Source organism: Lissotriton helveticus, chromosome 7 (assembly GCF_964261635.1).
Source record: "Lissotriton helveticus chromosome 7, aLisHel1.1, whole genome shotgun sequence".
NCBI lineage: Eukaryota > Metazoa > Chordata > Amphibia > Caudata > Salamandridae > Lissotriton > Lissotriton helveticus.
This window is the reverse complement of record NC_136068.1, coordinates 1,476,070,127-1,476,097,808: the sequence shown is the minus strand read 5'-3', so window position 1 is coordinate 1,476,097,808 and position 27,682 is coordinate 1,476,070,127. Positions and strand designations below refer to the sequence as shown.

The 27,682-nt window shown below is 45.5% G+C and overlaps 1 long non-coding RNA gene across 1 annotated transcript in view; it reads left to right on the top strand.

The window, feature by feature from the left end:
* Nucleotides 1-27,682, top strand: part of LOC144770389 (uncharacterized) — a 298,757-nt gene that overhangs the window by 64,440 nt on the left and 206,635 nt on the right. The window contains exon 2 of the long non-coding RNA XR_013598880.1: nucleotides 26,347-26,406. This is a non-coding gene — a long non-coding RNA (uncharacterized LOC144770389). The remainder of the gene's footprint in view (nucleotides 1-26,346; nucleotides 26,407-27,682) is intronic.

The window sequence follows — 27,682 nt, the reverse complement described above, 5'->3', positions numbered from 1 at the left end:
TCTGTGTTCAAGAAAAATATGCATTATTTCATGCATTTAAATATTCCTACACTAATTATGACCTTTTACTTAGCTCATACAGTAATAGGAATTGTTGTTGACATTTAATAATAATATTGTCCAACTAAGTGACATTCATATTTGCTGCATGCTTACAGCTCTCTGGTCTGTTTCTTAGGCTCAGAACTAGTTACATGCAGCTTACATAAGGAACTCTATACTCACTGAGCTGTCTCACTAGTATTAGAACCTGAGACCTGACGATTACAGGTATTGCTGTGTTCTTCAAAATTAGTAAAACACTCCTTCATTGTAGTAACATATTGTTAGTAAATTAAAAACACACCGCCTTAATTCACCAAGGAGTGATGGCAGAGAGTCACATGCACTGCGAGGATCATCAAATGTATATAATGCAAAGATTGTATCTTCAGGAGTACCTTCAGGGCCGGACTGGCCATAGCGGGCACCGGGCAATCCCCCTGGGGGCCGTTTTTGTTACAGGGCCGATTTTACAGCATAGCTGCAAAATTGGTCCTGTACCAAAATCGGCCGAAAACCGGCCCTGGCAAAGAGCTCAGTGGCACCTCCACACCCCGAGTGGGGAGGGGGGCCAACCGAGCACTTTGCCAGGGCCGGTTGTGGGTCCCAGTCCGGCCCTGTGTACCTTTAAATTTAACGAATGACTTTTGGGAACATACAACATTTGGCCCCATTTTTTTTTGGGGGGTGGAGAACTCCTTCCCCCGTGCACGAGGCCTACTTGGGAGGGGAGTCGTGGGCTTGAGTCCCTCGGATGGTTCAGGAGGGAAGCCTGGCCTGTATTGAAACCAGGCACAGGTTGGACTTGGACACCTCTAAGCTGACTAAATTAGGGAAACACCCACAAACAAGCATTAAAAATGCAATTGGTCTCGCCTTTCATTAAGTTAAAGCCATTTGCGTTGCTATACAATACCATTAGCAAAGCAAATGGCTTTAACTTAATCAAAGGCGAGACCTATAGCATTTTCAATTCTTGTTGTTAATGCCTGTAATGAGCTGTGCAGGCGCATTGAGAGTAGTCCTCAGCGGTGCTAGTTTTATTTTCAGTAGGCCAACGAGGGTAGCATTCCCATAGTCAAGTTTGGAGATCACGAGAGTCTGAACCGCCATCTTGAGATCTAATTTGGGCAGAAAAGTTTTTTTTTTTAAAGACGTGACGATGGAAATTGGCCCCTCCGGATGGGGTGCTGATGTGGTTCAGCATGGAGAGGTTGTTGTCTAGTGTTACACCTAGCGATTTCGCTGACTCTATGATATGTGGGGTACAGTTCAAGGCGGTGAGTAGTGGGGATATTGTAAACTAATGGTCCAGTTTAGTTCTCCATATAATGAATTTTTTATATTTTTCGATTTAGATTGTTTTTAACTTGAAACTATTGTCCTGAAGAAGGTGACGATCTTTTTCACCGAAACACCGCATCAACAGTTTTCTTCTTATAATATAATTGTTTTATTATGTATTGTATTGTTTTTTAATAAATATGATGATGTTTTTACTAAAATAATGAAAAAATAAAATATCGTTTGATAAATAAAACAAGATATACAATCCATTCCTTTGCCAACTTTTGCCCTCATTGTACTTTGCTGATCTTATTTTTTGGAAATATACAACATTTTGATGTATAAGGGTTAGATTTTGTATATGTAAATTTGTTAATTTGTTTTGACTCCATGTTATATCCAATACACCGACTACTAATACAGTAGTTTTAGAATAGATGACCGCTTGAGATTTTTTCCTTATAAAACAAGGAAAAGAGACTCTTGTATTTGTTGAAGACTGACTTTTTGGCCACAAAAAATCGAATCCACACCAAAGTTTCAGGAGAGTGATGCAGAATATTTCCTTTGACAGAAGTTGTCTCGTGGAAAACCTGAAAGTGTTGCAGGGTTGGGTCACTTCAAGGCCAGTGTTGGCTAATGTTAAACTGATAAGATAGTTATGTGTTGATATGCCTTACATTGTGATATATAATCCGATAAGAAATGCCCAATGTCTTGTTGCATGCTTTAGACTGTTGCAATATGTATTAATATATATGTTATGTCACGTTAACACTGACGTTTCTTATATTGACTTCTTTAATTACTTTTAGATTTGTCTATTTATGCTTTCTTACCTTATGTTATCTTATCGTCCCATGAGCTCTTGTCATACTTATATAGGCACAAATCCATTTCGTTCACAGAATCTGTAGTTTTTTGTTTCACTGTGAGAAATACTGCATTTTCCCAGTCTAGTTACACTGTTAACATCCTTCTCCTTTTTGTCTTGTTCTGTTTTCCTCAATAGGAAATTAGGTATCGCTGTTTAACTGTAATGTGGGTACATTTTTCAGCTTCGCTTTGTAACTGTGACTAGAGGGCTCTTTTAAGTTGGGCCTTTTAGTAGTAATACAGGGCACTTTTAACCCTGACACCTTACTTGTGGTGCAAGGAAAGTTTTAGGCCTTAGTCTTCTTTGCTTGTGATATAGGCACGCTTTTAGGTTTGACATTGTAATGTGGTGAGACTTGGAGTTGGTCTGTATTTGTGATGCAGGGGAACGAATTGGCTTGACAGCCTATTGTGACGTGGGGGCACTTTGGGGCGTTATTTTTTTAATTGTAACTTTTAGACCATCCCTTTGATTGTAACACAGGGCCACCCTTAAGCTGGGCAGCGTAATAGTGATATTGGGGCACTTGGCCTCACTTTGTAGTGGTGATCCACGGGCACTTTTAGACCTGACTATGTAAATGTTGCGGGAACCTCGGGATTTATTTTTTAACTGCTGCGATATGGAGACACTTATCTGCTGTGAGACAGGAACACAGGTGACTTTTAGGCAGGAGCCACAGGACTCTCTCTCTGTGAAAAGAGTGCCATGTTGACTCTACGCGGTGACACTTTTCGGCCCGACCCTATTGTGACGCAGGTCCCTTCTAGACAGGACTTTAAATGATGATGCTGCTGTGGCTTTTTTAGGCCCCACTCTGTAATTGTGAGGAGGAACAAAAATGCTGGAAGCTCGGTTAGATTAGTGAGCCTGTTCACACCTATTAACCCCCGACTACAGCGCTGGGCGAGGCATTAATTAAAGAGCGACAATTCGGAAATATACTGCTGGCTCCCTGACCGCCATGCAAAGGTGTTTACATTTCCCCGGTGATGTTTCCTTGGTCAGAGTTTGTTTGCAAGGTGAGATGGCTCCCAGAGAATCACTGGGAGCATTGTTCCTTTGAAGGCATCGGGCTGGGCACGCGCTCTCTCACCCTTCTTTGATGCCAACTGTCTCGACACCTAACTAAGATCTTCACAGGACCGACCCGGCCTGCAGAGCTGCAGGGGGTACTCACTCACTCGGGGCTCCTGTTGTTGCGCCCCTCTTTCTGTCCAGCCGCGCTAGGCCTGGAAGTTTTTTTGGGGAAATACCTCATTTATTGTGTTAATTAATTAAAACCATTACAAAATGTACAAAGAGCAAAGTAAAATGCTCATAATACAACTTTCAATTCAAGAACAATCCCAGCGGATATTGCTGCGGTTCATGGAAATGTGATTTACAAACATGTTTATTCAAGAAGAACACGGAGAAATATATCACATAATATCCGTATGTGTTCAAGAAAAATGTGCATTATTTCATGCATTTAAATATTCCTACACTAATTATGACCTTTTACTTATCTCATACAGTAATGAATTGTTGTTGACATTTAATAATAATATTGTCCAACTAAGTGACATTCATATTTGCTGTATGCTTGCAGCTCTCTGGTCTGTTTCTTAGGCTCAGAACTAGTTACATGCAGCTTACATAAGGAACTCTATACCCACTGAGCTGTCTCACTAGTATTAGAACCTGAGACCCGCCGATTACACGCATTGCTGTGCTCTTCAAAATTAGTAAAACACTCCATCATTGTAGTAACAAGTTGTTTGTAAACTAAAAACACACCGCCTTAATTCACCAAGGAGTGATGGCAGAGAGTCACATGCTCTGTGAGGATCATCAAATGTATATAATGCAAAGATTGTATCTTCAGGAGTACCTTCAGGGCCGGACTGGTCATAGCGGGCACCGGTCAATGCCCCTGGGGGCCGTTTTTGTTACAGGGCCGATTTTACAGCATAGCTGCAAAATTGGCCCCGTACCAAAATCGGTCAAAAACCGGCCCCGGCAAAGAGCTCAGTGGCACCTCCAAACACCTCGAGTGGGGAGGGGGGCCGGCCGAGCACTTTGCCAGGGCCGGTTGTGGGTCCTAGTCCTAGCCCTGTGTACCTTTAAATTAAACGAATGACTTTGGGGAATATACAACATTTGGCCCCATTTTTTTTTTTTTGGGTCGAGAACTCCTTCCCCCGTGCATGAGGCCTACTTGGGAGTGAAGTCGTGGGCTTGAGTCCCTCGGATGGTTCAGGAGGGAATCCTGGCCTGTATTGTAACCAGGTACAGGTTGGACACCTCTAAGCTGACTAAATTAGGGAAACACCCACAAACAAGCATTAAAAATGCAATTGGTCTTTCCTTTCATTAAGTTAAAGCCATTTGCGGTGCTATACAATACCATTAGCAAAGCAAATGGCTTTAACTTAATCAAAGGCGAGACCTATAGCATTTTCAATTCTTGTTGTTTATGCCTGTAATGAGCTGTGCAGGTGCATTGAGAGTCGCCCTCAGCAGTGCTAGTTTTATTTTCGGTAGGCCAACGAGGGTAGCATCCCCATAGTCAAGTTTGGAGATCACGAGAGTCAGAACCGCCATCTTGAGATCTGCTTTGGGCAGGAAAGGCTTTTTTTTTTAAGACATGACGATGGAAATTGGCCCCTCTGGTTGGGGAGCTGATGTGGTTCAGCATGGAGAATTTGTTGTCTAGTGTTACACCTAGGGATTTTGCTGACTCTATGATATGTGGGGTACAGTTCAAGGCGGTGAGTAGTGGGAGCCAGTCTTTGATGTTAGAGGTGGGGTTGGGAGGCGAGATTAATAGGATTTTGGTTTTGAGGGGGTTAAGTTTGAGGTGGTTAAGTGTTAACCAGTGTTGAGTTTTGTTCAAGATGTTATTGAGGGTTCTGATGTTGTTAGGGGAGGTAATCTTCAGGTACAATTGCGTATCATCAGCGTACATATGATAGGAGATGTTGGAGTGTTTGAGGATTTCAGTCAGGGGTTCCATGTAAAGATTAAACAGGGTTGGGGAAAGTGAAGAACCTTGGGCAACACCGATAGTGACCGGTGTTTGATCTGATTAGTCATTATTGATTAGGACTCGTTGCGATATGTTTTGTAGGAATGAGCAGTACCATTTTAAGACAGTACCAGAGAGACCCATCCTAAGTTCTAAGAGGTTCAGGAGTGTTTCATGTTTGATTGTGTCAATAACTGCTGATAGTTCAAGAAGGATTACAAGACAGGGTTCATTATGATCGAAAAAGCGTAAAGCATCACGGACAATGTGGACCATGGCGCTTTCAGTATTGTGACCTGGTCTGAAACCATATTGGCAGTGGTCGAGGAGTTGGTGCTGGTCAATGTGTTTGCAGAGTTGTTGATGAACACATTTTTCCAGGAGCTTGGCTAAGGTTGGGATGCTCGAAATGGGGCGAGAATTGTTGGGATCCAAGAAGTATATATGACATTAATAGACGAAGACAAGCTACCTCCAGGCCAATTCCTTTTGCACTGCTCACTTTTGGCCACCCTTACTTCTAATTGTGGAGACTTAACCAATGAACCTCCAACCCACCTCACCATACAATACATACACGTAATGGGGCAAGGCGGACCCCTTACACGGTTGTTCACTTCCTCATCAAGACATCACACTGCAACTAACCTGACACCGCTTCAACTTCACTGGGAAGGGGATATGTGAAACCCGTTCACAGAGTCCGAGAGGACCTCGGTGCTAGAAAGCCCAATACATATTCCCAGGAATGTTCGTTTACGCCAAATTCAGTATTACATCACTCAGAGAGCATATCTCACACACGCTAAAATGTATCAATACTTCAACGGCACAGATCTATCGCACATGCTTTGTGAATGTCCCAGTCTGCAGACGTACTGAAGGTAAGTCATAATCATTCTTATTGTGAGCGTGTGCAGGCGGGAGTCTGCCGATTTGAAGCCAGTTCTCAATTCAGCCAAGATGGCTGCCCTGCCCTCCATTGCAGGGACATCCGTCTCAGATGAGCCAGAGTCCGTCCCCTGAGAGGCGTCATCATCCCCACGTCGGGGGGTTTTGGCGACATCAAAGGAGAGTTTATTTATTTATTTATTTATTTTATGCGTTTTTATATAGCGCAGACTTTACCCGAAGGTGTCAGAGCGCTTCACAATAGGTACAGTAATGAAACATGAGGAGAAAATTACAAGAGAACAAATTACAAAAGCAAACGTTAAGTTACATGAGGCAAAAGTGACAATTGTGAACAAACAAAATACAAGAGGTAACAAACGGTACATTACAGGAGGAAAAAGTGACATGTGTGCAAGTTACAAAAGCATACAAAGTACAAGTAGAGGTATAATACTGCAATAAATGGCAGACACTCAAGCACAAGAACAGACGTTACGTAGGCAATGGTGGCACTTGTGCAAGTATCTAAAGCAAACAAAATGTAAGAGGTAGCAAACAGTGTGTTAAAAGAGAAAGAGAAGAGTGCATGTTACAAAAGAGTACCAAACACAGGTAGAAGGATAATACTGCAATAAATGGCAGACTCTCAAACCACAAGAACACACTGGGAAGGCACTTCCATAGTCATGGAGAATAGAATTTTCTATAATGGAAAGTCTTCCTTCAGATAATAGAGAGGGCGTGAATTAAATTTGGAAGTGTCTTTGAAGGAGAACTATGAGGTCAGTTTTGAAGGCCTGGGAGGAGGTGGTGGTCCGGAGCTTAGGCGGAAGTGAGTTCCAGATTCTCACCGCGTTGCCTGAAAAGGATTGGGCCATCGATCTTTCCTTCTTGAAAGTGGGAGGTACAAGCAGTAAGTTTTCTGCATTACGTGATGGTCTAGAACCTCCAGAGAGTTTCAGTTTAATCGCCAGGTAGCGAGGAGAGGAGGAGTGAAAGGCTTTGTTGGTGATACAGGCAGTCTTGTAGATAGATCTTGCCTCGATGGAAAGCCAGCGGAGGGCGGATAACATGGGTGTGATGTGGGCGCTTCTTTTGGCCCCATAAATGAAACAAGCTGCTGAATGGAGAACATATTTAAGGGGGGACAGGTGGGATTTGGGGAGGCCAGTAAGAATAGAATTGCAGTAGTCCAGTCTGGAGAGGACCAGCGATTGGACCAGGGTTTTAAGGTCTTGCTCCGGGAAGAAGCGACAATTTACCCAAAGAAGGCGCAGTTGGTATCTAGCAGACTTTGCAATGGAAGTGATGTGGGAGATTAGATTTAGTTTTTTGTCGAGTATGACACCAAGGGATTTTGCGCTGTCGACAAAGATGGGTTTATTGTTCAGTAGATTCATCTGATCCATCACGATTGAACCGGGGAGGAGAAAGTGAGGAGGCGAGGAGGAGGAATTCAGCTCTGGAGGGATTCAGAATCATTTGATGAGTTGATATCCAGTTTTGAATGGAGTCGAGAGTAGAGCTTAGGATGGCGAGATCGTGAGTGGCGGCAACCTTGAGGTAGATTTGAGTGTCGTCTGCATAGAGATGATAGTGGATCCCGAATTGACTTAGGAGATTTTCCAGTGGTTCAAAAGAGAGATTGAACAATGTGGGTGCAAGTATAGAGCCTTGAGGAACACCTTGACCTATCGCCAAAGGAGATGAAAGACTGTTCGCTATTTTGATCATTTGGGATCTATCAGAGAGGAAGGAAGCAAACCATTTAAGCACCGTGCCCTCCATGCCCATTCTCTGTTGAAGAGTGTTGAGGAGAGTGTTGTGATTGACAGTGTCAAAGGCTGCAGAAAGGTCAAGGAAAATTAGAAGACAAGACCCCCCCGAATCGAGTATCCACAGCGCGTCATCAATCACTTGCAGCAGGGCTGTTTTTAGTGCTGCAGTTTTGGATGAAGCCGGACTGAAAATTGTCAAGAAGATCATTGTCCTTGATATGACAAGAGAGTTGTTTCGCTGCACATCTTTCTGTGATCTTTGCAAGAAAGGGTAGGTTAGTGATGGGGCGGAAGTTGTTGAGGTCATTCGCATCAGCAGTGGGTTTTTTAAGCAGAGAGGGTGACCCGCCCAGTTTTAAAGGAGACAGGAAGGGAGCCTTGACAGAGGGAGAGGTTGACCAGAGTGGTCCAATAGGAAAGAGAATGGGTATAGAAGTTAATGGCAATGGCACTAGGGATGGGGTCAAGAGAATGGTTGGAGGGCTTTGTTTCGAGCATGCAATTGAGGAGGTCATCTTCAGAGATGGGGTCAAAGTTCTGCCAAATGGCTAAGGATTTGCGCTTCTCTGGTGGGATAGGATGAACGACCTGATCCACAAGTGATTTCACTTTTTTGTCAAAGAATATAGCGAATAGAAATAACACGGTCCAGGATTGAGACCTTAGAGTGTGTTGATTCTGTGCAGTGTTGGATAAGATCATTTGCAGAGAAGAAGATGGCCATCAAATTCACAGAAGAGTCTTCTCCTCTTCTCGGTAAGCCCAAGTGGAGATTGAAGTCACCCACGAAGGTCTGATTGTCACTTTGTGAATATTGGTCGCTGATGAAGTCAGTGAGTTCCTCCATAAACGAAGGGCCATAGATGGCATGGAATCTGAGGGGTGAATGGTGGTGTAATTAAAGCTCAAGAGATAGGCATTCAAAAGTGCGGAAGAAGCTGATAGGAAAAGCCTTAAGTTGAAGGGAGTTTCTAAAGTTGACTGCAACACCTCCTCCAACTTTGTTAATTCTGTCATTCCTAAATATAGAATAGCCTGTGGGTAATAGAAGATCAAACATAGAGTGAGAGGTATCGTTAAACTAGGTCCCTGTGAGGAAGAGCATGTCAATATTGTTAAGGGTGATGGTATCGGAGATTTCAAGTTTGTATTTTATTGCAGATCTGCAGTTGTGGAGCAGACAACGCAGCTCTGGCAAGGCTGTTTTGGTGACAGAGGCACTTGGGCTATGAAGGGTGATAGGGATATTGTACTTATACAGGGGTGCTCGGGCGGGTTTAGGTGGATGCTTAGTTCTGACAGAGGAGATGGTCGGAATAGTGTAGCTCAGTGGTTCCCAAACTTTTCACTCCTGAGGACCCCCATTGAGTCACCACTGGAAGCCGGGGACCCCCAAGCAATTTGTAGGATTTAAATTTCAAACATTAAAACAGTAATTCGAAAAAAATGAACACACGTGTGCACACAAAACAAATACTCTAATTACTAATGATTTTAGGGGATTATTTACAAGCCCCTATCACCATGGAAAATCACTTTTTGCGACGTTACCGTGGCGATAGGGGCTTCGACTTATTTACAAGGCAGCGTTAAACCATTTAACGTGGCTTAGCGCTGCATTGTAAATAAGACCCCCTTTCACCCAATGCTTAGCGTTAAAGGGGTGGGCAGTGGGTGTTGCGGTGGGCGTTTCCCCAGCAACACCCATTGATTTTGACGCTGCCCCCTATTTACAAGGGCAGCGTAAATGGGAGGCAAAGCCAAAATTGAGACAGGGAGATCCGGGTATTAACTTGGCGAAACAAGGAGAAATGCTTCATTTCTACTCGTTTTTGCAAAACGGCTTGGATTGTTTATCTTCAGGAAGGTGACCATTCCTGCACCTCAACAATCTTAAAAAAAAATGCAATTTTATAACTTTCATGTGTGCTGCATTAAGCAGCACACATAGAAGTGACAAAACAACACTTCAAGATTGTTTATGTTCAGGAAGGGGGACCTGCCTGTACATAAACAACCTTCCCCTGTTAAGTGTGGCGCCAGCCCAGGGGAAACGCAGGGCTGCACCATATTCTTGTAAATATGGTGCAGCCCTGCGTTTCTGAAGTGGCGGAGTGTGTTGTTAAGCCAAGGAGGCTAACGACGCTCTTCGCCACTTCTGTTGTATTTTATATTGAAAGAATTTGCAAGAAAACAAAAAAAGTTAATGGGAAGGTTGGTGCTGCGTCTCCGTGACTAACTTTTCAATGGTTGGCTTTATTTCGCAGTACGAGGCTCCTGCTCCTGCCAGGGCCAGACTGGAAACCCAAAGCAGCCCTTGGCAATTGATTTCAGACCAGTCCCCATACGGTGCACACTGAGTGCAGTGAGTGAGCCTGACCACTACAAAGGGGACTTTTGGTGGCTCTCCCCCCAAGCAATTTAGGAAACAATGGCGCAGTCTACAACACATATCAATATATATTAAATTGTAGTAGCTTTTAAAGAATAGTAAATGAAGACCTGACTATGCACCATAATACGACAATCTTTCTGAAGGTTCTTCAATGATTCCCCCACTATCACCTTCCAACAGTGCTTCTCATCCCTCCATAGCCCCGCTCTGTCACGTGAATTTCATTTTTTTATAGCATCTCTCATAACATTGTAGGATGTCAGAGCACTTTACATCACACACATATAGAGACCGTGAATCATACATGTAAATGAGTGTATAGAAAATGTTACATAAGGCAAAGGGGACTACAAGGTGTAGAAGCACAAACCTAGGAATCAGAAAATAACACAGTGGTTAGCATTGACTTTAACAATAACAAGCATTTACAATGCAATGGTTTTGCCTTTGTTAAAGTTAGAGCTATTGGCATTGCTCTTGACATTATTTTTATTTATGTTTTTTTAACATAAATAAATGGCATTGTCATTTACAATGCCACTAGCTTTATCTCTCGCAAATGACACACACAAACACACACAGAGCCCCCCCCACACACACACCCACACAGACACACAGAGCCCCGCACACACACAGCCACACAAAGCCCCCCACACACACAGCCACACAAGGCTTCCTACACACACAGCCACACAAAGCTTTCCACACACACAGCCACACAAAGCTTCCCACACACACAGCCACACAAAGCCCTCCACACACACCCACACAGCACAAGCAGGCAACAGGGGCACACGGAGGCACAAGCAGGCAACAGGGGCACACGGAGGCACAAGCAGGCAACAGGGGCACACGGAGGCACAAGCAGGCAACAGGGGCACACGGAGGCACAAGCAGGCAACAGGGGCACACAGAGGCACAAGCAGGCAACGGGGGCACACGGAGGCACAAGCAGGCAACAGGGGCACACGGAGGCACAAGCAGGCAACAGGGGCACAGGGAGGCACAAGCAGGCAACAGGGGCACACGGAGGCACAAGCAGGCAACAGGGGCACGAAAACGGAGGCACAAGCAGGCAACAGGGGCACACGGAGGCACAAGCAGGCAACAGGGGCACACAGAGGCACAAGCAGGCAACAGGGGCACACAGAGGCACAAGCAGGCAACAGGGGCACACGGAGGCACAAGCAGGCAACAGGGGCACACAGAGGCACAAGCAGGCAACAGGGGCACACAGAGGCGCAACAGGGGCACACGGAGGCACAAGCAGGCAACAGGGGCACACGGAGGCACAAGCAGGCACACGATTACTGGTGGCTGAGATTATTTCATGAAGTCGACCCATCACTTGTTTTGCTTTCCTTAAACAGAACAGGGTAGGAATCGAGTTCCTGCAGGAAACACATTAAAATGCACATGGAGTATTCCAAGCTAGCAGAGAAATGGGGTGGACAGTGATATTATTATGTGTCTTCTACCGTCAACAGAGGGGTGGCTGTCTATTTGTTCTAGAAGTGATAAACATGGACCAGGAAGATTACTTCTGATAGATGTTTCATAAGCAAGAGCCCTATGAACGGACAAGCAATGGTAACTGTGTAATGACGGGTAAAATGGATATCCTCAATGAACAGGGACAGAGCACATATTTTCGAATGTAGTTGGCTGACTTGATGGATAGCGTAGATATGATGGATGACTGGAGAGAACTGCATTGCACTGAAAGGGCTTATTCCTTTACCCTCTCCACCTACCCCCTACCCCTCCCCATGGCTCTGACAGTAAGCATGATCATTTCTTTTTTAGTCATGTGCTGTGTGAGGGGAGAATATTCTCAGATCATTTTCTGATCTGCAGGTTCACTGTGCTAAGGGCTTTGATTATTTCACCCATAGCAAATAATAATTGAATTACTTACACCAATCACATGAAGTCTGTGGCTAGAAACGTGTGGTAGACCAATTGCGTTACAGTACACTTTCCACCAGGAAAATTTTTCCTTCTCCACCGCGCCGTTTGCAACCATCCACAACCCTTTCCTGTCTGGACAGGTGCCATATGTCTCTCTGTGGTGGCAGGAATTTCCCTGCAGTGCTGGACTCCCTGTTCTGTCAGACACAATAGTGCTTCCCCATTACATGCTGGTAACAACAGCGTCTGTCCGGCAACAAGCCACATTCCACCCGCTCAGATGCCAGACCCCCACCTGTCAGAAGATAGCTTGGCCCGCTCGCCCCACCGTTGCCACCTATAGATACCCGTGCTGACGCGCTCCTGACAGGTATTCGAGGCACCCTCCTCCCTGTCAGGTACAGCTGTGTTCATCTGTTGTCTATCCTCCTACACCAGCCCCTTCGCGGATTCCTCCAGCCTCCTACCTCAGTGCTCCTTGTCAGTCTCTCCGGCTCTGATTGACCGGATTTCAACCTGCTCGGCTCTCCGGGTCGGGCCTTCCCTTTTTTCGGCCCTGCAAAGTCCTGGGGAAACACGGACAACTTCCTCCTCCTCCTGCCCCCCTCCCCGAAAAAAACAACAAACACAGCAACTTCCGGTCCGGCGCGAGGGAACTGCATTGCACTGAAAGGGCTTATTCCTTTACCCTCTCCACCTACCCCCTACCCCTCCCCATGGCTCAATAAAAGTAAAGACACGAGAAAAAAAGCTAAACCTAGCATCTTCTTTCAGCCAGTGGGGCTCTCCTGCAACTCCGGCAGCCGAGGCAGCGGTAGGGGGGCGGGAACGGGAGCCGAGGCAGCGGTAGGGGGGCGGGAACGGGGCCGGGGAGACACAGAGAGCGAGGCAGCGGTAGGGGGGCGGGAACGGGAGCCGAGGCAGCGGTAGGGGGGCGGGAACGGGGCCGGGGAGACACGGAGAGCGAGGCAGCGGTAGGGGGGCGGGAACGGGGTCCGGAGACACGGAGAGCAGGAGAGGGGGTGGGAACGGGCAACTATGTCAGTCGGCCGAGCTCCGGTGTACTGCCCTCTGTCTTGAAGAGCCACACCCTACACTAACCTTAATCGTACACGCCATAAAGATATTTCTCTCTGGGGTGCCGTGTTTGTACAGCCTTTAAGCTCGCTGGCCTTCCTGTGCGCTCTGGGTCCCCTCCCGCCGGGCTGCAGTCAGCTCCCTAGCTCTACAGATCCCGCCTGTATGCGAGACCTTTCTACGGGTGCCGACGTCACAGTGCTACACCAGATCAGCTCACATGGCGGCAACAAAGCAAACGAGAGAAGGCGTGCAGCGGACATCCCAGGACTCGTGGAGGGGGCGCCGAGTGCCGTCAATGGCGGACCAGATTCGGGGGCGTTCCCGGCTTTCGGCTGACGTCGCGTGACGTCGGCAAAAGCCAAAGAATCTCGGGAACGCCCCCGAATCTGGTCCGGCATTGACGGACAGGCCCCTCGTCCAATGGCTATGCTCCATTTATGGAGCTAGCCAATAAATGACGGAGGCCGTTCCAAACCACACTACAGTTCTCATTAGGTATTCGCCTGCGCGAAAAAGATGCGCAGAGCGCATCTTTTCGCCAGGCAAAACCTAAAAATGTATTTCCATCCAAATAAACCTTTTTGGCAGCATTAGGATAATGAAAGACTGGGGAAAAACATAAGTTACTAACTTGTACCTTACAGTTTGCAAGCAGCTCTTTAATGACAGTTTATAGGTCTATTTGCTAGATTACGACTGTCACTTATGAACTGCAGAGTAACAAAAGAATCCCTGTGACAAAAGCAGTAACCCACTGACCTATGCACATAAAATACTGTTTCTTAAAATTCATGGTACACTTCCTTGCAGTAGGCATATTAACCCTCTGTGCTACATTGGATAAGTCAAAGCTGCCACCAGACAAAACTCTCATCTCTCTTCAGCAGGGACATTAATCACTGGCGTTATCTCGACACTTTTATTGTTCTTTGAAAACTGCTAATTAAACAAGATACTTTGCAGTGCTTTTAAAACTGCTGCCTGCGGACCCCCTCGGAATGTGTCAGGGACCCCTGGGGGTCCGCGGACCACAGTTTGGGAAACACTGGTGTAGATAGTAGGGTTACTAGGAGATGCAAGTTGAAGAAGGGTGGCGTTCAAGGGCTTGTGTGAGTTAACGATGTTTGCAGACAACAGATTAAGCTTGGCTATAATGGAGTGAGAGGGCGAGGTGCATCACGTGGGAAGTTGAGAGTTTTCCAAAGGAGTAGAGGTGTATGGAAAAGTGGAAATCTTGGAGCTTACAAGTGAAATGGTAGCTACAAGCTGGGAAATGGAGGTGATAAGAGAGCCTAGCTTATTTTCCAGAGAGAGTAAGGCGGTGCACGGAAGGTTTGGTGGCTCGATGGACACAGGAGGGGGTGAAATTGGTGGTGGAAGGCAGGGAGAGGTAGGGGGACAGGAGGAGAGTTGGAGTATAGGGTTCATAGGTGGGGAAAGGTGTAGGTTGAGAGCGGGAGTTGGTGTATCAGAGGTGAAGGGAGAGTTATCTTTGTTGGTGTGGCAAGAAGGAAAGGAATTAAGGACATATTTAGGGGGACATGGGTGCGGATCAAGGAGGTGGGGTAGACGGAGAGGGGAGGACTGTGTGGAGTAATAGGAATGTAGGAGCTCTGGGAGGAAAAGAGGGGAGGTGGTTGGAGGGGTCCTGTCAGCTAGGAGAGGTGGCTGTGAGGGAACGGGCGTCTGGCAGAGTGAGGGGGTTGGGAGAAAGGGAAGTTGAAGAAAGGAAATGGTTCTGCTGGGCCGGAGGGAGGGAAATGGAAAGGGTTACCAAAGGGGGAAAGGGGGAAAGGGGGTAGCACAGCATTGCTGGAGGAGTGGGGGAAGGAGAGAGATGCAATGGGTTTGTGGAGAAATCGGGGTAAATAGCGAGGGGAGGAGGGTACAGAGAAGAGGGGGAGAGGGAGGAATAAGGGGAGCGTAAGTAAAGTTAACTGGGTAGATGGTTGGAGGAGAGGTGGAATAAAAAGGGGGGTGGCAGGTAGGAATAGGGGGAGGAGATGAGATTGGAGTACCGGGAAGGTGCAGATTGGACGAGGAGCGTATTAGCTAGAGGTAAGGCTGAAGTTTTGAGGGGGGGGGCATACTGTGAGGGGGAGGAATAGGAGAGGAGGGCACAGGAGAGGGGGCCATTTCATTGAAGATGGGAGTGGCCGGGGCCCACGCGCAGTGATAAGCAAGAAAGGATCAGAGGTCTACAGGCAGGCAGAGTGTATATGCTCCCCAGTGCGTCATGGTAGCCTGAGGTAAGTAGTTGGTAGGCAGTTCGCCAGGTGCAGGCACAGTTGTGGAGCACACTCAAAAGCGCTGCAGCGCCAGTAGAGCTGCCAAGACACAGCAATATGCCAACGATTAAATGGCTTGTATGGTCTTGAAGGACATACTAGACAGGAGCACATAGGAATCGGTGAGGCCCTCTACGACTGTCAAAGCAGCAAGCAGCGTATCTGCACAGCTAATGGCCCCAGCATTCACATTGGGCGCTGGTGTGATGGCGAAGGAAATCGCAGTTGCATCACCTTTTGTTGCGGGGCCTCGGAGGGCCACGTCAGGCCGCAGCCGCAGCTGATCGCAACACTGCACCGCCGCTTGTGAGGCAGAGGCGATGCAGGTCATCGGCCCGGGAGATCAAGGCGTGCCTCTCCCTACAGCGGCAGCGCCGTTAAGATCTGAGGAGCCGAGTAAGTTTATCATATATCAGCCCGGGCTCCAGAGCTTCAGGCTTGAGCAGCCATCTTGGTCCTCGGCCAGGCCACGCCCCCAAGGTGAAACTTTAATAGGAAAGGGGACAGGTTAGTAAAGGAGACGCCGCTTTATTAGTAAACGTGATGCTTGAGTAGGAAAGGTGATGCTTTAATAGGAAAGGTGACTCATTAATGAATGAGACACTTTAGTAGTAAAGGTGACGCTTTAGTAGGAATGGTGAAATGTTAGAAAACAAGACGATTTAGTTGTAAAGGTGACACTTGAGTAGGAAAGGTGATGTATTAGCAGGAAAGGTGACGCTTTAGTTGAAAAGGGGACACACTAGGAATCAAGACACTTTAGTAGTAAAGGTGATGTTTGAGTAGGAAAGGTGATGCTTTACTGGGAAAAGTGATGTGTTAGGACAATTTAGTAGTAAAGGTGATGCGTTAGTAAAGGAGACACTTTTGTTATAAAGGTGATGCTTGAGTAGGAACATTGACAAATTAGGAAACAAGATACTTTAGTAGTAAAAGTGATGCTTGTCTAGGAAAGGTGACGTGGTAGTAGGAAAGGCAACGATTCAGTAGGTAACATGACGCTTTAGTAGGAAAAGTGACGCTCTAGTAGGAAAAGTTATGCTCTAATCGGAAAAGTAACACTCTAATAGGAAACATGACGCATCCAGCCAGGACATGATGCAATGGCTCAGCCATGCTGCAAACTAGGAAGTGTGAAGTTCCTTTTACTTTCACTTACAGCCTTTTTTTCTGTTTTGGCTGCTGGATGTGTTTGTTGTGAGCTCTTGTGATTTGGTGTGTGATTTGGTCTGGTTGGTGTCTCTGCCGTCCCTGTTGTGGTAAGTCAAAAACAAGAGAGGGAGGTAGAGCGAAAGTCTGGATTCTTGCTCCACAAGGGTACTTAGGTAAACACAGAGAATCCAAAATGAAAAATGGAAGGGAAAAGAGTGATCGACAAATGTTGAAGCACTCAGTGTTTTGTAAAATACCCCTCACACACCAAAAGGCCCCTTGGTGTCATGCTTCATCATCGGGGTCTTCGCACCCCTCTATCGGGATGCGGCGTGCTACGACCTACGACTACGCGGGAGCACTAATAGTAATGACTATGTGTGGTGTTTGGTGTGTGGGGTGTATTAGTTATAAGTGAGTGGTGGGATGTGGTGAAAAAAAGTTAAAAAGTACCTGGCGCATGAGTTGAAAGAAAAAAAAAAAAATTTATTCTGAACTCTGGCTGGTACTATTAAAAGAAGTGCAGTGTGAGGTCAGATCTGTTATATTAGGGAACAGGACCTCTGGTGTGCGTTGTCGACATGTTTCGGAGTCAAGCTCCTTCTTCAGGACGGGGGCACGACCTCCCCACCTTACTCACGTATTTTTAATAAAAAAGTGTATTGTACAGAAAAGTGACAATAAATAGGCTAAGTGTGCCTACAGCGGTCTGCTACAAGTACAATGACCTGTAGAAAGACAAAAAGGAGAAAACAACAATGGTTACCCTTGTAGCGGGTAGTTCAAGCAGGTGCAGTCACCTGGAACCTCACCAAAATGCTTGTTTTAAAGCCTGTGGAAGGAAAAAGTACTCACAACACATACAACATAAAAAACACATAGGTGGTACTAGGAGTTACTATTGGTCATACTTATGAAGCTTGCTTGTGGGCTTCATGAGCAAAAAGGGACGTCTGGGGTGTTGCTTTTATTGCAATCTGTTGGGAAGAATGATGCAGGTTTTAACAAATCATTCTCACTTACTTAGATGTCAAAAGGATGGTCTTTTCAAGTTGATCTGTCGAATACTCACACTGACAGGACGCTCTGGACACCGTCTACCCCCACACACTGCTCCGCTGTTTGTGAGGCGGTGAACGAGTAGACATGCTATTTATACCCTGTTTAGTAATTGGGCGGAAGCATCTGTATTGCCTAACATGGGTGTTCCGCTCCATGCTAATTAATGAATGCCCATGTATGGAGCGTCCGCTCATTAGCCATACATCATGCCCCTCTGTCCGTCATGGACTAACATGGAAATAGTGTCTCGTTTGTGCCCCTGCGCGCGCATGAAAGAGGTTGTTTCGCGCATGCGCAGGATAGCGTTTGTAGCGCATGCGCGTTGGGTACTGGCGCTGTTGAATGAGCAGTGTTTATCGCGCATGCGCATTGGGTATTAGTGGTCCTTATGGTACTGTGTATGAATATCTACAAATGATTAACTGTTTTTATGGTGACAGCGCTGGGTTTTTTGAGATGCTCATTGTAGAATAGTCATACCGATAGGTTAAGTGCTTAGTTTATGAGATATTCATTTTTTGGAGGTCACTTGCGGCCGACTTTTTGACAAAAAAGGGGGTTGCATCAAAACTGTTATTGATTATTGGATAATTGAGTCCATGGCACATCGTCATTAAGCCCAATTAAATGGGTTCCAAGTCTGAAAACCCATCTTTGTTCTTTCTGGAAGAGCCCGGCATCAGAGGGTAGTTGTTCTATAATTGTCCAATTGAGGTCATTTACACAGTGTCCTGCGGTCAGGTAGTGTGTCGCCATTTTCGTTGTGCTCTTCTTACAGCGCACGTTGCTCTTGTGTTCATTCATTCTTGTTTTTATTGCCCTCGTGGTCATGCCCACATATTCAAGGTTGCAGGGGCACTTTATCAGGTAGACCATGTTTTTGGAATTACAATTGGAAAATCTCCTTTGCTCCCAGGTTGTTCCATTTCGGAAGGAAAGTTTTTAAATTTTCTTGGTCAGGTGGCAGCTGCTGCAGTTTCCGCAGGGGAAATGACCCTGGATGTCAACAGACGGTTGCATAACTGTTGTTGTTGGTTTTGGTCTTGTATGTACTAACATGTCTCTCAGGTTTCGTCCCCTTCGGTGAGCAAACATAGGTTTTCAAAGTTAAGTTTGCCACATGTTAGTATCCTCCAATGTTTATTGACAATCTTTGATACTTCATTGGACATGGTGTTGAAAGTTGTTACACATATCGGTCGTTTGTTCTCATTGGGTTCTTTTGTTCGGTCCTCCAGTAGGGCCTCTCTGTTGTTATTCTTGGCCCTTTTTAATGCTTTGTCAATAATCCTACTGGGGTACTCTTGTTGTTTTAGTTTTTCACTGAGGTCTTTTGCCTGTAATTTGAAATTGGACACATCTGTGCAGTTGCGTCTGAGACGTAGAAATTGCCCATACGGTAAGTTTTCTCGCAGGTGCCTGGGATGAAAACTGTCGTATCTTAACAGACAATTTCTGGATGTTGGCTTGAAGTGGGTGGTGGTTTTTAAACCCCCATCTTCTGCGTAGATATTCAAATCCAGGAAGACCAGTAGGTGGTCCGATATGGTGCTTGTGAATTTGAGGAAGGCGTTTTGATTATTCAGCCATATTTGGAAATTTTCAGCAGATTGTCGATCACCTTCCCAGATGACTAGGACGTCATCTATATACCTCCTCCAACATTTTATGTTTGCTCTGTATGGATTCTGTTCGTGGAGAATCTTGGTGGTCTCGAGGTGGTGTACATAGAGCCCAGCCAGGCTCGGAGCAAAGGTACTCCCCATGCTGGTCCCATGGCACTGCTGGTAAATCGTGGTTTTGTATTGAAAATTTTTTTTTTGTAGTGCCAACGAGATGCATTCTAGAACCAGCCCTCGTGGTGTCTGATACTTCCATTGTGTTGAGAAGAGAACTTCTTCAATGATCACGAGTGTTTCGTCATGAGGAAGGCTGGTATAAAGACTTTCAACGTCTAGGCTGATTAGGAGTTGACTTCCTGGGTCGAAAGTTGTGTCCTGCAGGAGTTGTAAGACCGCTTTCGTTTCTTTAAGGTAGGTGTTTGTTGATTGTACTAGTGGGCGCAAAAAAGCATCCGCGAATTTCGACAGGGGTTCCAAGATCGAACCGATACCCGATACTATCGGTCTCCCTGAGGGATTGGTGAGGTTTTTATGAATTTTCGGGATGCTGTAAAAGTACGGAATACGTGGTTTTTTCTGCTCCAAAAATTCACCTTCTTTTTTGCTCAACCAATCGTGTGCTAGGCCTTCTTCGATCATCCCCCCGATTTTAATCCTCAGGCTCTCTGTTGGGTCCTGTTGTAGGATCATGTAATTGCGTCTATCCGACAGCAGTCTCAAGCATTCATTGTCGTAGGCATCTGTAGTTTGTAGGACGATGGCTCCGCCTTTGTCCGCTGGTTTTATAATGATGCTTGTGTCTTCTGATAGCGCTCTTAGGGCTTTTTGTTCCTCCCTCGTTGTGTTGTGAAAAACTCGTGTGGACGATACATCCAGTTTATTGACTTCTGTCATGAGGGCTTTTTCAAAAGCTAGTAGCTCCAATGGGAGCAAGGAATCTGGTGGGGTAAAGGAGATGGTTTTTCCATGAAGTAGGCCTGTAGTTTCAATTTGCGTATGAATTCTTGCATCTCAATGTTCACCTTAAAGATATCTGGTCTCTGTGTAGGTACGAAACCCAAGCCTTTATTTAACACTTGTTTTTGTAGTGTCGTTAATGGTTTCAGAGTGAGATTGACCACTAGGTCCCTCTCTGGTCGCTGGTCGATGGTTGGTTGGGTAGGGAGCCTGTCATGCTCCTGGTTTGTCGGGGGTTTCCTTGGTTCTGGTCCTCCCATGCGACATTGTTGCCCTTCCGGTTCCTTCCCCGTGTCCCGGGGCGGGTACCTAAAAAAAAGGTTGTGGATCATAGAAAGCACCATCGAAGTCCTGGCTCCATTGTTGATATCCCTGAGCATTTGTCGTCGGGCCAAACTGAAATTGTGGGAATGGTGGAGGTCCCATGTATTGTGGGAATTGAGGATACCCTCTCCACCCACGTTGTCTCAGGAATTGTTGCCTTTTTTGTCTCCATCCGCCTCTGTTTGGACGATACCTTTGACCACTGCCTGAGTTAGAGCTGGCTGAACTGTTATCTGACCCATCACTGTCTATATCACTATTTTGATTCTTGGGCACATAGTCGGCTTTTGTGTATGGATAAGCTCCTTCAGGTGTGAATTTGTCTTTATCCTTTCTTAATTTATTGAACTTGCTTTGTTTCAGGGTATACTCAAACTCGGTCATCTGTCGGTTGAGTTCATCTAGTCTGGTTTTAAGGTCGGCAGGTGAGATGTAAGTGCTCAGTTGTACCTCAATTTTTTGGATTTCAATTTTTAATTCTTGTGTTATTCTGGCTGCTGTTTTTACAATGAGGACTAACCAGTCCCTGGTGCAGTGCCAGGAGATCAGTGACCACTCCTTTTTGAACTGGGCGTCTGACTGGAATATAAATTGTTCGTTTTTGACGATCAGACCTGGTGGTCCCATTTTATTCCTGAGGTATTCCGTCATTAGTAAAGCAGCACTGCATGGTTTCACACCTGAAGGAGCTTACCGACAAACCAGGAGCATGACAGGCTCCCTACCCAACCAACCATCGACCAGCAACCAGAGAGGGACCTAGTGGTCAATCTCACTCTGAAACCATTAACGACACTACAAAAACAAGTGTTAAATAAAGGCTTGGGTTTCGTACCTACACAGAGACCAGATATCTTTAAGGTGAACATTGAGATGCAAGAATTCATACGCAAATTGAAACTACAGGCCTACTTCATGGAAAAACCATCTCCAGTATTGAGAACTGATACCGGCCTTAGACCTAAGTCTACCTTTACCCCACCAGATTCCTTGCTCCCATTGGAGCTACTAGCTTTTGAAAAAGCCCTCATGACAGAAGTCAATAAACTGGATGTATCGTCCACACGAGTTTTTCACAACACAACGAGGGAGGAACAACAAGCCCTAAGAGCGCTATCAGAAGACACAAGCATCATTATAAAACCAGCGGACAAAGGCGGAGCCATCGTCCTACAAACTACAGATGCCTACGACAATGAATGCTTGAGACTACTGTCGGATAGACGCAATTACATGATCCTACAACAGGACCCAACAGAGAGCCTGAGGATTAAAATCGGGGGGATGATCGAAGAAGGCCTAGCACACGATTGGTTGAGCAAAAAAGAAGGTGAATTTTTGGAGCAGAAAAAACCACGTATTCCGTACTTTTACAGCATCCCGAAAATTCATAAAAACCTCACCAATCCCCCAGGGAGACCGATAGTATCGGGTATCGGTTCGATCTTGGAACCCCTGTCGAAATTGGCGGATGCTTTTTTGCGCCCACTAGTACAATCAACAAACACCTACCTTAAAGACACGAAAGCGGTCTTACAACTCCTGCAGGACACAACTTTCCACCCAGGAAGTCAACTCCTAATCAGCCTAGACGTTGAAAGTCTTTATACCAGCCTTCCTCATGACGAAACACTCGTGATCATTGAAGAAGTTCTCTTCTCAACACAATGGAAGTATCAGACACCACGAGGGCTGGTTCTAGAATGCATCTCGTTGGCACTACAAAAAAAAAATTTCAATACAAAACCACGATTTACCAGCAGTGCCATGGGACCAGCATGGGGAGTACCTTTGCTCCGAGCCTGGCTGGGCTCTATGTACACCACCTCGAGACCACCAAGATTCTCCACGAACAGAATCCATACAGAGCAAACATAAAATGTTGGAGGAGGTATATAGATGACGTCCTAGTCATCTGGGAAGGTGATCGACAATCTGCTGAAAATTTCCAAATATGGCTGAATAATCAAAACGCCTTCCTCAAATTCACAAGCACCATATCGGACCACCTACTGGTCTTCCTGGATTTGAATATCTACGCAGAAGATGGGGGTTTAAAAACCACCACCCACTTCAAGCCAACATCCAGAAATTGTCTGTTAAGATACGACAGTTTTCATCCCAGGCACCTGCGAGAAAACGTACCGTATGGGCAATTTCTACGTCTCAGACGCAACTGCACAGATGTGTCCAATTTCAAATTACAGGCAAAAGACCTGAGTGAAAAACTAAAACAACGAGAGTACCCCAGGAGGATTATTGACAAAGCATTAAAAAGGGCCAAGAATAACAACAGAGAGGCCCTACTGGAGGACCGAACAAAAGAACCCAATGAGAACAAACGACCGATATGTGTAACAACTTTCAACACCATGTCCAATGAAGTATCAAAGATTGTCAATAAACATTGGAGGATACTAACATGTGGCAAACTTAACTTTGAAAAACCTATGTTTGCTCACCGAAGGGGACGAAACCTGAGAGACATGTTAGTACATACAAGACCAAAACCAACAACAACAGTTATGCAACCGTCTGTTGACATCCAGGGTCATTTCCCCTGCGGAAACTGCAGCAGCTGCCACCTGACCAAGAAAAGTAAAAAACTTTCCTTCCGAAATGGAACAACCTGGGAGCAAAGGAGATTTTCCAATTGTAATTCCAAAAACGTGGTCTACCTGATAAAGTGCCCCTGCAACCTTGAATATGTGGGTATGACCACGAGGGCAATAAAAACAAGAATGAATGAACACAAGAGCAACGTGCGCTGTAAGAAGAGAACAACGAAAATGGCGACACACTACCTGACCGCAGGACACTGTGTAAATGACCTCAATTGGACAATTATAGAACAACTACCCTCTGATGCCGGGCTCTTCCAGAAAGAACAAAGATGGGTTTTCAGACTTGTAACCCATTTAATTGGGCTTAATGACGATGTGCCATGGACTCAATTATCCAATAATCAATAACAGTTTTGATGCAACCCCCTTTTTTGTCAAAAAGTCGGCCGCAAGTGACCTCCAAAAAATGAATATCTCATAAACTAAGCACTTAACCTATCGGTATGACTATTCTACAATGAGCATCTCAAAAAACCCAGCGCTGTCACCATAAAAACAGTTAATCATTTGTAGATATTCATACACAGTACCATAAGGACCACTAATACCCAATGCGCATGCGCGATAAACACTGCTCATTCAACAGCGCCAGTACCCAACGCGCATGCCCTACAAACGCTATCCTGCGCATGCGCGAAACAACCTCTTTCATGCGCGCGCAGGGGCACAAACGAGACGCTATTTCCATGTTAGTCCATGACGGACAGAGGGGCATGATGTATGGCTAATGAGCGGACGCTCCATACATGGGCATTCATTAATTAGCATGGAGCGGAACACCCATGTTAGGCAATACAGATGCTTCCGCCCAATTACTAAACAGGGTATAAATAGCATGTCTACTCGTTCACCGCCTCACAAACAGCGGAGCAGCGTGTGGGGGTAGACGGTGTCCAGAGCGTCCTGTCAGTGTGAGTATTCGACAGATCAACTTGAAAAGACCATCCTTTTGACATCTAAGTAAGTGAGAATGATTTGTTAAAACCTGCATCATTCTTCCCAACAGATTGCAATAAAAGCAACACCCCAGACGTCCCTTTTTGCTCATGAAGCCCACAAGCAAGCTTCATAAGTATGACCAATAGTAACTCCTAGTACCACCTATGTGTTTTTTATGTTGTATGTGTTGTGAGTACTTTTTCCTTCCACAGGCTTTAAAACAAGCATTTTGGTGAGGTTCCAGGTGACTGCACCTGCTTGAACTACCCGCTACAAGGGTAACCATTGTTGTTTTCTCCTTTTTGTCTTTCTACAGGTCATTGTACTTGTAGCAGACCGCTGTAGGCACACTTAGCCTATTTATTGTCACTTTTCTGTATAATACACTTTTTTATTAAAAATACGTGAGTAAGGTGGGGAGGTCGTGCCCCCGTCCTGAAGAAGGAGCTTGACTCCGAAACATGTCGACAACGCACACCAGAGGTCCTGTTCCCTAATATAACAGATCTGACCTCACACTGCACTTCTTTTAATAGTACCAGCCAGAGTTCAGAATAAAACATTTTTCTTTCAACTCATGCGCCAGGTACTTTTTAACTTTTTTTCACCACATCCCACCACTCACTTATAACTAATACACCCCACACACCAAACACCACACATAGTCATTACTATTAGTGCTCCCGCGTAGTCGTAGGTCGTAGCACGCCGCATCCCGATAGAGGGGTGCGAAGACCCCGATGATGAAGCATGACACCAAGGGGCCTTTTGGTGTGTGAGGGGTATTTTACAAAACACTGAGTGCTTCAACATTTGTCGATCACTCTTTTCCCTTCCATTTTTCATTTTGGAGTCCCTGTTGTGGTAGTCATATATGTTTTGTAATTGTATTGTGTAAAGATTTGTCCACTGTATTGTTGGTGTTTGTCCATTTAGGGGATTAGTAGTTTTAGGAGTAAGGGGAAGGGATTGTTTTATTTGTTGTTTTGGATTTAGGGTGGCTAGTGTGGGTAGGGAGGTGTCAGACAGGGCCAGATCAAAAAATCTGTCGTAGCAGGAGTTTGGGGGCCTGCTGTGACTGTTAGTGCGGTACCTGCCACACATGATCGGGAGTGGAGGTAGGGTGAGCCAAGGCTATCCTAAACATGAGATGAGGGAGCGTTGGGAGAAGGTGTGCCTCCAAATGAGTCATATCTCCAATGTCTAGCGGACACCACACCAACTAAAGCTCCAATTGGCCGAAAATGTCAGCAGGGAAGCAGATCTCCTTAATCACCTGGGTTTTGAAGTTGTTGCCTATTGGTAAGTCCCTATATGCCATCAGATGGTAGCAGTGTGGCTTTCGCACACATAAGCACAAATATGTATATGGGTTAGTATGGCATTCCACAGCCTAACTCAGTTATATAAACAGATCATGCCACAGGGGCCTGTTTACAGGGGCATTACAATAGCTAAAATACACCATGCAGTTCAGGAGATTCCCATAGGTGCCTTTAGGCGCATTCAGCACTGTGCAATTTTGCCTGCCAGGTCATTACTGATTCCAAACTGTGGGGGACCCCAGGCATGTATGTCATCAGGCCATAGGTTTCAAAGAGTGATGGTCACAAACATGTGTATATCGAGTAAAATGGTAATAATTTCTTTATGGGCCTTGAATGAGCATTGGACATTCACAGTGCACTAGTCACATGTAAGGAGCATGGCGAAGAAGACAAACAAGCATGGGTACTGTCTGATGTGTGTAGCATTGTAAAGAACATGTCTTGATTGCAAAGGCCCCAGCATTATCATACTATGCAGAGTGTGGTCAGTCAAATTCGACTGCTCACATAGCCATCAAAGCCAGGCACCCTTGCATCATATAGCAAGCTAGGCTGATCTTGCAAATTGTGTGCACCTGATATGAGATGTGCCTGATATTATCTGAATACACTACAACATGGCTTACATATGCCCATCATTAGGGTCGTCCAATTTTCCATGATGCTACAAGTCCAACACACAGACAATATGAAGTCAATGTAATGTGCTTCATATGTATACAGTGTACATGTTCAGCATTCACAGGGAAATGTACCATCTTTTTGTCTTGTAGCTGGACCAAACCCATACACCAGTGGCGAGGTGGAGAGCTTCAGAGATCCCAGTGATACCGGTGAGTGCCATCTGATTGTTCCTGTGCTCTGTAAGGATTGTGTGTGTTCACGTAAATTGGTTGTAGTGAGATGTGTAAGGGGTATCATCAGTCAGCATATACAAGCTTTAACTAACACGTAGATTCACAACAGAAGTTGGACAAAGTTGCATGTGCAATTGTCAGGGCCAAATTGGTATGTGAAATAATTCCCAGTGTATGCAGGCCCTCATGATGGATAGCTCTGAATCTGCTGTGCAAATGTTGTGCCAGCAATGGAGTGGATGCTCAGGGTACATGTACCGTCACCTGCCCCAAAACCAACGGATGAACATTGGTTCTAATATCTCTCTCACCCATAATATGTACAAAAAGTGACAACATGTTAACCAACATATGTGACACAAAGATTGCATGGATAGGCTTTGATTTGCCTAACACAACATGGCTGCCCACGTCAAAATGTAAGCATGAGGCAGGTTGGGGTGTAACACATATCTCAGACAATCCTACCAATTGCCAACATCACATTTAATGTGGACATGTGCACAGAGAACAGCTTTTCTAAAGTTTTGGTCCTCCTATAGTGTGTTCACATCATATCCTGCACATGCCTGCAGAATAAGTACCTCTACCCTACCAAATTGGTACCATCTAAATGATTGAAGGCCTGTCAGACATTAATGCCACTCAAACAGCAAATTGTTATGGGTTCCATACATGTACTTGTAGTTCAGTGTCTAGGCAAAGTTTCCACTCTAATGGGCTTGGGTGACCATGTGAGCAGGCTCCACATACCGAAGAATGATTCCCTACTAGTATAGATGCTGCATATGTATATGTGATGTGCCATATTTTAAGAGTATTATTCATGATAACCAAACCAGTGGGCAAGTTATATAGCCCCTTCTGTTGCAGTGAGTGTGTAAGTCCATTGTCCATACCAATGACTTACTTTGGTTCACCCCTTAGTCCATATTTATCATGATATATGGTAAATGTCATCCAGCATCATAGGTACCTGTGCATCCTTCAGAGTGCTGCATGTTGGTCACATGTTAGATGGGCTGGCATTGGAGCAATTGTCCAAATGGGATGGTAGTATAAATGATGTAGTTATACAAATCTATGTGCACATAGAGTTGGAGGAATGAACTTCAATCTGCCAATCTGATGCTCATTGCTAGTGTATGCGTGCAGATGGAAATGTATGGTAACTTTACTCATATACCCAATGCCCTATAATAGACATGTGCGCATACCTTTGTAAGGATTTGAGAGGAATAAGGGCAATGTT